Source organism: Cibotium barometz, chromosome 7, assembly GCF_041138505.1.
Source record: "Cibotium barometz isolate CiBa-2024 chromosome 7, ASM4113850v1, whole genome shotgun sequence".
Taxonomy (NCBI): Eukaryota; Viridiplantae; Streptophyta; class Polypodiopsida; order Cyatheales; family Cibotiaceae; genus Cibotium; species Cibotium barometz.
In genome coordinates this window covers 59,248,342-59,261,445 of record NC_141052.1, presented here as the reverse complement: position 1 = coordinate 59,261,445, position 13,104 = coordinate 59,248,342, and positions in this window count along the sequence as shown.

The following is a 13,104-nucleotide window of genomic DNA, read 5'->3' as shown; positions in this document are numbered from 1 at the left end:
TGGGATAAATATCCCTTATATAGAACTCATCACTAAATAACAATTCATTCAGATCATATCATTCATATCTTTAACATGATAATGGTCCATTAGACCGAAAAGTTTCCTTCGGAACATTCCTCCATGGAAATTTCAGTCAAGCAAGTTCTCAATTTGACATCCTTAACTTGATCTACCGGTCAAGTATTAACAGTAGCAATCTGATAGTACAACCCACTAATCTCATAGTGATTTGCTGAATTCATTATCATCATTCTAGTTATGAATATCATCACAGGGACTCGTCCCATTCCCCCTCATTGTGGTTTCATTATATTTCAACTAATTTTTAAAAATCATTATTTTTTAATCAGAATTTTCAATCAGAATCCAAATCAATTCATCAATTCTCAAACAGAATTAAAAATCATATCAATCACATTCGAAATCATCAACGCTTATAATTTCAAGTCTTAGATTTACTCGTATATACTGTCAGTAAAGAGCTGCAGTTATACTCTCGATATATACGGTAGTCACGGCCCTTGGAATTATAAGGTAAATACCATCATGTCTAGGCCTCAAGCAAGTCAGGGATTCTATATAATTGCGGTACTTCCATTTGAAGACCCAATTACCAAATTACGAGTTTCAGTTTGAATATCAATTTGTATGAATTATATCACACAATTATAACCTTTTTGTCTTTCTTGATAAATTTTTGACATATTTGTCTTCTCAGTTGATCTTTATTAACCTGGCTTTGATACCAACTGTAAGATCCCTGTTCCCACCGAGCAATAGATTCGGGATACTAGCAGCGGAAGTAGCACTTCTCGCGCGGGATAGGGGTCCCACATTCAGGGCCTCACCCACGGATATCCGGATAAGAGACTAATCCGTCGGTTGTTCCAAAACCGAACCCGGAAAAACTTCCTTTATCGGAAAGCACGGGCGATTCCACCAAGATAACTATTTACTCTAACGTAGTCAAGATCATTTCTGATCGATTTGATCCAATTTCATCTATTAAGATACTTGGTTAGATCAAGGAAGAAACTTGCACATGGATCATTGGGATCAACGTTTTTTTCCCCATTCAAGAGGCACAGCCGTTGATCCCTATCCATAGAACAGTTACTGTCCGAGATTTATTTTATCTATCGTAAAAACAAAAGTTTGAGTCTCGATTTACGGATCCATCAGTCCAGCCTAACCCCATCTAGTCCCATGGGTTAGCCAAATGCCCAACCACTGTAGTAATGGGATCCAATTAAGAATTTGGTTAGGTTTTGTCCCGGGTACCAAGGAAAAGAGTTCCAAGGCCCCCTAGCCGAATGTTCATGCAAAAATAAAACTAGTCACACCACTCACACACCCAATATGAAATTGCCTTTTCGCAGATTCAACCAGTTTAAAACAATCCTTTAATAAAACCATAGTATCACTGATCACAATCTTCCAATTTATCCGGTTGATTCTTAATTTTTCCATCATTCCTTCATCAGAGTATCTATGGCATCATTGGCAACTAGGACGCTCACCACCTGTCCACTCAGGGGCCGTTTCCTAGTTCCTAGCCCATAATACTCGGCAATATAATCACTTATCAAGATGGACTCTCGTTGAAGATCAGCAAGATCAACCAACAGATCCATATAAAGAGCCATGGACTCATCCATTGAAGACCAGCAAGGTCAATCAACCACATCCATGCCCGATTTCAGAAAACAACTCCTACTCTTGTTTCAATATCTTCCTCGACGCGCACGCGTGGGTATCCTAGGTGACCCAGAGCCCGAGCACCGTATGGTCAGCACCCTCTAGGATCCTTCGCAGGCGACCTAGCGCTTCACTCGTAGGCCGCTTCCTTGGCCCCTCATCCACTGTACCGGAAGCTCACCATTCTAATCGCACCGAGGCTGGTCAAGACCTCGGCCGACCTTGCTACGCGAGACGTCCTTCATTGACTCTCCGTCAGCAGTTGCAACTTTATCATCACGACCTTAATCACAAGACGGCCAAAATGCTTCCCCAGCATTCTTGACATAAAACAATCATTTACAAACAATTTACAAATACAGTTTCTATATTAACTCTCATTTTTCCACATTATCCCTCATCAACCCACATTACTTATTCCACATTCCATTTATATGTGTACTCATCCCATCACATCATTTTCCATCTCATCACTTGAGATTCCTTCACATCACATATCATATATTCACATCCATACATATATCCACATCCACATCCACATTCACATCCATACATCCACATCTACATGCATACATTCATATCTACATGCATACATCCATAACTCCATGCATACATCCACATCCACATTCACATTCACATCCATACATCTACATCTACATGCATACATCCACCTCCACATTCACATCCACATTCACATTCACATCCACATCTATACATCTACATCTACATGCATACATCCACCTCCACATTCACATCCACATCTATACATCTACATCTACATGCATACATCTACAACTCCATTCACATCCACATCTATACATCTACATCCAAACATCCACATCTCCATTCACATCCCCATCTATACATCTACATCTACATGCATACATCCACATCTCCATTCACATCCACATCTATACATCTACATCTACATGCATACATCCACATCTCTATTCACCTCCACATCTATACATCTACATGCATACATCCACATCTCCCTTCACATCCCCATCTATACATCTACATGCATACATCCACATCTCCATTCACATCCATATCTATACATCTACATCTACATCTACATGCATACATCCACATCTCTATTCACCTCCACATCTATACATCTACATGCATACATCCACATCTCCCTTCACATCCCCATCTATACATCTACATGCATACATCCACATCTCCATTCACATTCCCATCTATACATCTACATCTACATGCATACATCCACATCTCCATTCACATCCATATCTATACATCTACATCTACATGCATACCTCCACACCTCCATGATTACAATAAAATTCTTTTAATTAATCTAGGATGATAATTCCTAGAATATGGTAGGAAGTCCTCTTTTCATGCTTTGAATGAAATTATTTTATGTGTAATTTTTATAAAAATTTTGCCATACCTCCGCTGCTATGACTAATAAATCTCAATTATCTAAAAAGATAAAGCTTATCATTAAGGGAATGATTAGAATGATCCCTAATTGGATCATTAACCCATAATGGATTGAATCATCAATATTCATGAAATACATAAACTAAAAGCATAGGGAAAGCCATTAATTTGGTCTTAAGCATAGATTAATCTTGGATTAAAGAAAAACTTTATGAAAAGCTTCATTTGGATTGAGAAATGGTCATGAGTATGACCATTTCTTAAGTGAGAGAGAGAAAAACCCATTAGAATTAAACATAAATAAAAATTTATATAATTCTTTACTATCATTAATTAATTAACTTCAAAAGCATTTCAAAAACCATACCAATTAAGCTTCTCAAGCTTGAGAGGGGTTGAGAAGAGATAAAACATTGAGAAATCATAGAAAAGAGAAAAATTCACTATACTTACCTTACAAATTACTTGATTCTTTGTTCACAGTAGAGGCCCCCAACCAATCAATTGGTTTAGTATGTTGATGGAGCCACCAATGGTTTAGTATGTTGATGGAGCCACCAATGGGGATTGAAGAAAGAGAGAAGTGTCAAAAACTAGTGAATTATTAAAGAATTCACAGTTCTTGGCTTAGGTGGAGTAGAGTAACAAAGCATAAGACACTATCTATTTTCAACAAGGGGAGGCTTCTATTTATAGAAAAAATTAAGCTCCTAACCAAACAGCTGATTCTAGAATTTTCCAAGTCAGTTTGGTTGAATTTGGACCTAGTTTGGTTACTTTTTGATTCGATTTGGTTCCATTTTGATTTGGTTTGGTTCAAGAGAGATGAGAGATAAAAATATCACATTATTTTTGAGTTTAAAACTCATTCAAGCATGTGAAATATCCACCTCCTTTAAAGAACTCCCCTTCCTTACATATGTGTCAAAATGGAATCATTATACCCAAAATATCTCATATTTTTAATATTGCTCATAGTTTTTTACTAATAAACCTTGTACATTTTCAACTCTTCATCTTATGTGAGCATTTACTCATTTTTGGATACCCAAAATATCTCATATTTTTAATATTGCTCATAGTTTTTTACTAATAAACCTTGTACATTTTCAACTCTTCATCTTATGTGAAATATGCATCTCCTTTAAAGAACTCCCCTTCCTTACATATGTGTCAAAATGGAATCATTATACCCAAAATATCTCATATTTTTAATATTGCTCATAGTTTTTTACTAATAAACCTTGTACATTTTCAACTCTTCATCTTATGTGAGCATTTACTCATTTTTGGATACCCAAAATATCTCATTTTTTTGATATTACTCATAGTTTTTTTACTAATAAACCTTGTACATTTTCAACTCTTCATCTTATGTGAGCATTTACTCATTTTTGGGTATCTTCTTTTACAAATAGGATTTATCTCCTCCCTACACATGGATTGATGCTATTGGCCCATAGGAACCTTAATTGGACCATAATCAAAAATTTCTGAAAATCTAGATCCCTAGACTAAGGTTCTTTATACCTATTTCCAATTAATTCCAATTGCACATTGGAAAATTCTTTCTGAATTTCTGTTTCAGGGGAATTCATTTTAATAAGGTGAGATATTTTTCTATCCAAAAATATTCAAAATTTGAATATTCTCTCTCTAGAATATTTTCTCTCTCTAGGTTAAAACAGTTAGAAACAAGGTCTTTATATTTTTGAAGAGGGATTGATTACAGGGGAAGGTACTAGACATCAAAAAGGGGGTTGGGGGAGGAATCTTACACGGGCGGTTGCCTTGGGTTGGTTGGCAAGGCCTGAGAATGAGAAACCCTTTGCTAATAGCACTTTGTAACTTAATGATTATCCCATCTTTGGCAATATGTGCAGTAGAGGTTGGGAGGACGGGGTCGCAAATGTAGACATTCCATGCTAGTATGGTTAGCGCGAGAGATCGGGCACCATACAAGCTCCCTCTTTGGATAGAGATGTGGTTGGCCGACTTGATCCTACTGACCTTGGCCGACGGTTCTATAATGTTGGGTCATTTGCTGCATTAATGTAGCAGCCAACTTCTCAACTTGTTGTCCACTTTTGGACTCCTTGCTTTTTCCGTCAGATTTCATACTGGTGGTCTTGAAAGAGGCTTCTGATGTGCCCTCATGAAGTTCTTGGGAACATGTTCCCTTGAAATTGTCTTCAAAGTCCATAGCACCCCTACAACATTGCTCGAAGGAGGTATGGGCCATGGCATATAATGAATTGTGCAAGGGTATGTCATCCAGACCATCCAGGAATCTCCCTATTAGTCTTTCATCAGAGAACTTGTCTCTAGCACTACAACAAGAATGGAGGCTCTCATCCGTAAGGACACTACTTGGTACAAATAAAAAATCTCGCATTACAAAAAAAAAAAGGAATCGCAAATCCAAAACAATTGTAAGTGGGCGGCATTAGAAAAAGAAAACCTTAAAAAATAATAAATAATATTTTTTTAAAGATGCCGACAGCATCCTCCAACCACACAAATGATGATGATAAGATTTCAATACCTTAGGTTTGGTTATGTAAGGTGCCCTAGATAAGGGCTTGTTCACATGGGCATGTCCTGAATTGGCATAGGATTCATCATCAACATAGACGCCATCAATGAGAATTTTAACTCATCATCTCAATTCTCACAAGGGTTACATTAAATCCTTTCCGTAACATGTGTAACAATGTGTAATTCATTAAATTCATCATCATCTACATGTTCTTCATCAAACAACCTTGGCATCATTGACAAACTCTTAACAAAATTATCATGTTATCAACCGCCAGATGACCATGCTAATGCATGCGCATGTGAAAAAGTAATATACAACCTATGTAAAAACGCTGCAACCACATGCGTATGTGTGCAAACCATAAATGGAAAAGAGCATCTAGTCTGCATCAAAGGATGTATCATAAATACCAAGAGCCAAGACATATTTAACAAGCAAAGGAGCTACCGACCACTAGCCTAGCCAAAATCATATGTTGTAAAAGCCACCAAATGAGTAGGTAAATTAATATGCAAATGAGTAGGTAAATTAATATGCAAATGTAAAACACTCGACCACCAGAGAATAGCCAAAGTAGCACCCCAGGGAGGGAAAATCAACCCGACTATCTCTAAAAGTAATCTCTAAGCTAGAGAGTAACCAAGCCAAAGAGCCTCTAAGTTATTCAACCAAATTAGAAATGAGGGGGGTGAAAAAATGTTGTAAAACTCGACATCCAGCCACCTTGAGTAGCCAAAATATTTGGCACCAAGGGGGGGGTGTTGAGAAATGTGGTGCCAAAGAGCACAAGAAATAGGTAGGGAGTGAGAATGAGTAGCTACTAAGAAAGTGCAGAGCCTAAAATGAAGCCACATGAGCAAAGGGATTTATCCCACATTTATGTACAAGCCCAAGGATGTAACTCCTCATATAAAAGGGGGCCATTTCAAGAAATGAATTGTATCATGTACACACATCTCAAGCCTCTTTATGAGTACAAGTCTTAATCTTGTAACCGAATTGTGCTTGAGTCTATTACACATACTCATCATCATGAGTTCACTTAGGTATCATCCACCCTAGATTAGTCATGTTAATTGTATTGTCATTAGATTAGGATTAGAATCTAATTAAGTAGTTGATTATCATTAGGAGAGCTTGATCCATGATTCTTAACATGTTTCACCACTTAGTGTTTGCAGCCCCTGAATGTGCCTGAGATGTGCCTGCTGAGATGTGCCAGAATGTGCCTGTGAATGTGCCTGAGATTAATTGTTATGTTATCTGATAAGGACCCATCCATTGTATTTTAAGCTTTCCTGGGTGTGGTCCAAGCTTTGAATTGAACAACAATACTTTGTCATCCTCCTGAAAGATCTTGTGCTTGCTATTCCTGTACACCCATTTCTTTCTTCTTTTTTGAGTGATGTATGCCACCCATGCATTGTGTAGTCTGCGTTCTTTTGCATCCGCTGGTTGACTGATTTCTCTGGGTTGAGCCTTTCAATCAGAGCTATTCTAAGGCTTGGGACAACATACTCCATTGGAACAACTACCTCTAAGCCATAGACGAAAGAGAATGGGGTTAGCCGAGTGCTTACCTTGTATGGTGTGTGGAATGCCCATAGTGCAGAGTGCATCTTTTCATCCCAGTCTGTTCTATTTTGATTGATTCACTTTAGGAGGATCCGCTTTAGCACCTAATTTGTAGATTCTGCTTGACCATTTGCCTGCGTGACGAATAGTAAACAGTTGATTTTTTGTGCAGGATCATGTGCTGCTGAGTCAGCTTTTGAATCAATTCATTGATGAAGTGTCCTCCTTGATCATTTACCAACTCCACTAGACATCCAAACCTCGTCATCATATTCTCGTACAAGAATTTAGCTACTGCTGCAGAGCTGAATTATCCTTGAGGGTTTTTTCCTCCAAACATTTAGTGTAGTAGTCAGTTGCCCCATAAGGATGTATTTGTTTGCTGGAGGTTTGTTTTCCATGGTAGTGGTTACTCACGTGACCGCAAGGTTGTCTCCCAAAATGATGTGATATTTGTTGGCCACTTGAAATGTTGTAGCAGCATAAAAGGGCTGAGAAATACCCTAAGATAGCCTTTCAAAAGGATGGGGAAAAATACATCCATGGAGAGATGAAGACATGGAGCAGATCCAAGATGCATGGGGCTCTAGCAATGCCAATTTTCCTGGTCAAAGATAAATCATATGGTCCTGGTTTCACATGCTAGTTATGGGGTCCCAAGGGTAAGGACATACAAAAGATCAGGTCACCACACCAAAGAGAACAATGCACATAGTGGACTTTAAAGGCCCAATAATTAATACATTGGTTGGCCTCCTGTTGTATGGAAGGTTCTTTAACAATATTAGCAGTGTTTTGCAATCTTTAACAATATTAGCAGTGTTTTTCTTTGAATAACAATCTTTTTTAAGATGAGTCCTTTTCCCAAAGATACCACAAGTATTTAGGCTAAAATAATACTTTTCTAAGTGATTGCTTTTCCCACATAACCTTCAAGGCTTTCCTTTGGCTTGTCCTCTGTATGAACCATTAGACTTTACATCATCAAAACCTTGATTTGTGGACAACTTCTGTTGACCTTTGCTTCTTATTTCTTTCTTCTTTCTATAAAGAACTAATGATTCCCTCCCAGGTAGAATCAAGAATGTACTTCAAGGTGGTCACACTAGGTTGTCATACTCCTCAGGCATGCTTCTCAGAAACACTACCCTGGCATCATCTTCTATTGCTGGAGATTGGTAGCTAGTTGAGTCATGAGACTCCTCATGTTGTTGATATGTGCAGCAGCAATAGATTCTCATGTCTTCAGTTGTTGCAACTCAAAGAAAGTGATTTTCAAAGATAGTTTTAAGTCTTTTGCACTAGCACTATATAGAGCAAACCATGTTTTGCCTAAGATTCAGCCCGGTGATTCTAGATCAGAAATGGGATGCAAATAATCATCACCCAAGCCAAGAGTAATGATGTCATATGCCCTCTCTGCTCTAGATCTTGTTGTGTTCTTGTCTCTTCTTCATTGGGTGCATCAACATTGGAGAAAGAGGTTACACGGGTAGTGCTCTTGATGAAACCCCACAGATTTTCTTTCATCAAATGAAACGTTACCTTCATTTTCCAGGTGTGGAAACCTTGGCCATTGAACTTGTCTATAAACATGTGAGAGTAGAAAGAATAAGAGCCTTTTTTAGGGTTTTCTAAAATTAGGGTTTCCAAACATGGGGTTTTCAAAAATGATGATGTAGGGGGCTATAGAGCAACCCTTTCATGCTTGATATATGCCCTCAATTTTGAAAAGGATAAGATTTGGGGTTAATGCTCTGACTAAGCAAGATTAGCAAAAAAATTAAACATTAAACGATAGCACAATGTAACAGAGAGAGAGAGAGAGAGAGAGAGAGAGAGAGAGAGAGAGAGAGAGAGAGAGAGAAGAAAGAAAGAAAGAAACAAAGTTATATTAAACATCTTCAAAAGACTCAATGGGTCTATAAGACCAAAAGTGATACAATAGTGTCCATGTAGTCTGTTACATGCGGAAGCTCTGAGAGTCTTCTTTCATCCCTAAACACCATACCACCAGAAATTATCCCACACAAATCTAGAGATAAGTATGCATCGGAATACTTCACACAGGATTAATCTCATGTCCCATACCACAAGACTAATCCATCCATGGTCAGGAATGCTAAAATCACATGCATCCCATTCTAACTATACAAGCCAGATCATGATGATATACTGAGCATATAAAGATCTCGAGCAACTTATTCCTAATGTACACCCCACATTGACCATATCAATGACTGTACATCCCACACAAACCATATCAATAACCGTACATGCCACATGGACTATATGGACCATCATACATGTCTACACCAAGATGGCACTAGGTATATAAACATCTTGAGAATCTTGCTCTGACTATGTGAGGACCATATCATATGTCCTAAGCATGTTGATAGTGAAAATTTCATAAAGTATAGTTCAAGATGGAAGGGCTAGTTCCTCCAAGAAGTTCTACTTTTGATGCATAAGAACTGTCCTTGAAATTTACAATTAAATAAAATTTGTTGTAGAGATAATCAAATGAATATGTTACCCTAAGACGACTCAGAGTAGTCGTCGTGGTGGTCTTGTTCTTCATCATCATCGATCATATTGAGTCCAAGTGAGATAAACATAAATAACAAATATTAAAGAAAACTTGATGACGTAAAATAAAATCCAAAAGCAAGAGAGTTTTACCTTGATGTATTGTTGGCTACAAAAATGAAAAAGTTAAGAGAAATAGAGAATTTAAAACAATTTGTTAATAACTAAAAATGTAATTCTTCAATAAAGATGCGAACTTATCGTGGGTAAGTCAAGCTGATAATTATCGGAATCTCAGCACAGCTTCATGATAAAAATCGTCTGAATAACTTGCACATCATGCTTACAGCGCACATAACAACATGCCTACCCTCATGCACAAACTCAAGAGTATGATTACGATATAAACTACTCAAGAAATAATCACACAATCTAGAATAACGTTGGCCTTGAGTTAGAGGTGCATAACTGAAAAATCTACCCTAAATTATGAGTCCCTAGAGTTGAGAAAATATCTGAAACCATGGAATTGGACGATTGGTCCAAACCATATAACAATGATCGTAATCGTATAACAATAATGCTCGAGTTGCTCTTGTCATGATGCCATTAGAGCGATCCTCATATCTATCAACAAGAGGAAGAGGGTAGAGGGTCAAAGTACGGAATCGATGCTAATGATAATTGCTTTTTCTTTCTTCTCTTCTCTTTTTTAGTAAAATAAAATAAATTTCTTTCTCTTCTTATTCTCCTTCTTTTTCTCTTCTTTTTCTTCTTATTCTTATTCTTTTTTATTTTTCTGTTCTTTTTATTCTTCTTTTTCTTTTCCTCTCTTCTTTTTCTTCTTCTTCTTCTTCTTCTTTTCCTCTCTTCTTCTTCTTCTTCTCTTTCTTCTCTCTCCTCCTCTTCTTCTCCTTTTTCTTCTTTTCTTTCTTCTCCTCTCACAGCTCACCTCTCGCTGCCACGCAAGGGTCCCTTTATCCCACATAGCGTCTTTCAAAGCCTAGAGCAAGGGTATAAGGGGAAAAGGTCAAGGCCATATTGATGTCTCTTAAGGGGACACCGTCGGCTATGGACCGCCACCTCGACGTCCGTTGTTGTTCGGCCGGTGCCGTCGGTTTCGCTTTTCGGTGTTGTCGCATGGTCAGTCGCACTCCCTATGCCATTGTCATGTGTTATCACGGTTGGTCATGTAATCAGTGACCGGTTATGATGCCAGTGCTAGTTTGTTTGCTTGTTGGTGGCCAGTGCCATTGTTGCCATCCACGCTTGTTCGTTGTGGTGACGGTGCGCCGATCGCTACCTAGTCTACTCATTGTTGTGGGTCGTCGTGTCGCCAACTCTCTGACACTTCATTGCCCGCGCTGGGTTACTTGGGCTTCGTGCCATCATCGTTACTCACCTCACACAAAGGACCAACCATGTCCTGGGCCATCTAAGTGCCCCACCAAACACACCTTTCTGACGGAGCGTAACCCAGGCTCTGATACCACTGAAATGGGAAAGTACATGGGACCTCGGGAAGCATGCCACACAAAAATATAGATGCGAGAGAACACCAGATTGGGTCCCAACAACTTTCCCCCCAAGCATGTGCCAAAAGCATCCTCGCTTGAGTATTTTTATAATTTGTAAGCACTTGGTCTTGTTGGGATACTCTTTAAGTTTATTCGGAAGCTTTTGTGTAGCCAATGGGTTTCTTCTCTCTGGGAAGAGTTGATTTGAGTGGGAGGAGATTGACCATTGTTTTCGTGAGGGAGGCAGCTTTTGAGCTATCATCCAAACCACTTTCAATTGTCATGTTGTTGTTGTGGATGTTTCCTTGGGCAACTACCCTCACCTTAGTTTGGATCCTTGTGATGGCATTAAGGGGGACTGTATGAGTAAGTCATCCCTGTACACTAGCTAAGGCTCATCGAAGTGGCTGATGCTCTAGCCACTAGGGTGATTGCCACTCTATTGAGACAATCCTTAGACGCATTATCAAATCCACACTTGTAACATGTGCCTCCATATGGAATGACATTGGGCATTATCACTGGATTTGGGAATGGAGTTGTGAGGACACACAACATGGTGTACAGTGTAGGCCCTTACAATGGAAACAGATGGCTAGCATGACATGTTACTGAAGTCTCTACCCTTTGCTACACCATAGCTTCGAACAAGGAGGTATAATCAATAGTTGGGAGTTGCTTCGAATATCCATATGAATTGCATTGCTCATATAACTCATAGTGTTCTTGTTCTGAACTCTCAAGGTCTCCTACTAGTAATGTCAGCAAGTAATGTTGTACTGGTGTGGTTCTAGGAGGAATTGGTTAGGGTGGTAATATCAAAGGTGGGTATGGTGTTAGTGGTGGTGGTCTGTACATACCTCTCGATCTAGGGTTCTAATAATTGGACACTAGATTATGCACCGACTGAGAAGCGTTTGGTATGGGCGGTAGCTTTAACACCAAAAGCATAGGTTGTGGTGCCAAGTTTCCTGGTTATATCGTGGTCCCATCGCCCTGGCAATGAAGACACTACTATTGTTGTCTAGAACTTAGTAGTGGATACTCCGCGCTTGTATGGTTTCGATGGCAAATTGCGACTCACGCATGTTAACTCATGTATATAGGCTCATGTGTGTCAGCTCGCACTTAAAGGCTCACATTTATAGACGCATGTCCTTTTATATGAACTAAGCTCACGTCTTCTTTGTATGAACTGAGCTCACGTATTTTGTTTTTTTGAAAGACCTACCAAGGATGTAGAATTTTATGCACTAGCCTTGTAACAGGGTTGGTGTACAATTATTGTGGGTAGTAATTATACATTAATGTCCCAATAATTACAAGAATTTTTCTTAAAAATTATACCTATATCTAGATTCACGTTTAGTTGACATCTATTAACTCATGTCTCCAAACTCATAGCTCACGTCTCACGTCTCAAGACTCGCGGCCCACGTCTCCAAGCTTGTGTGTGTGTTAACTCACATATTTTTTCGCAAGACTATGGACTCGCATCTGCTCGTTTGGCCTAGTTTTTGGAGTCTTTTGAGATTTTTTGGACTTAATGGAGAGCAATTACGGATCTTAATCTTATTTAATGGTGGTAATATAAGTGTTTATATTGTATTTTGTTGGTTTTGCATGCTTTCAAGCCATCAGTTTAAATAATGCATAAAAGAATATGAGATGCATGAATAAAAATTAACTATCTCACTCTAATCCATACTTGATGAAGCTTAATACTCATGTTTTTTGATTGGTTTCCACTCCTAATCACAATTGTTAAGCTATTCCTCGACTTAATACAATAAAATCTAAGCCTTGCAAACTCCAAAATCATGC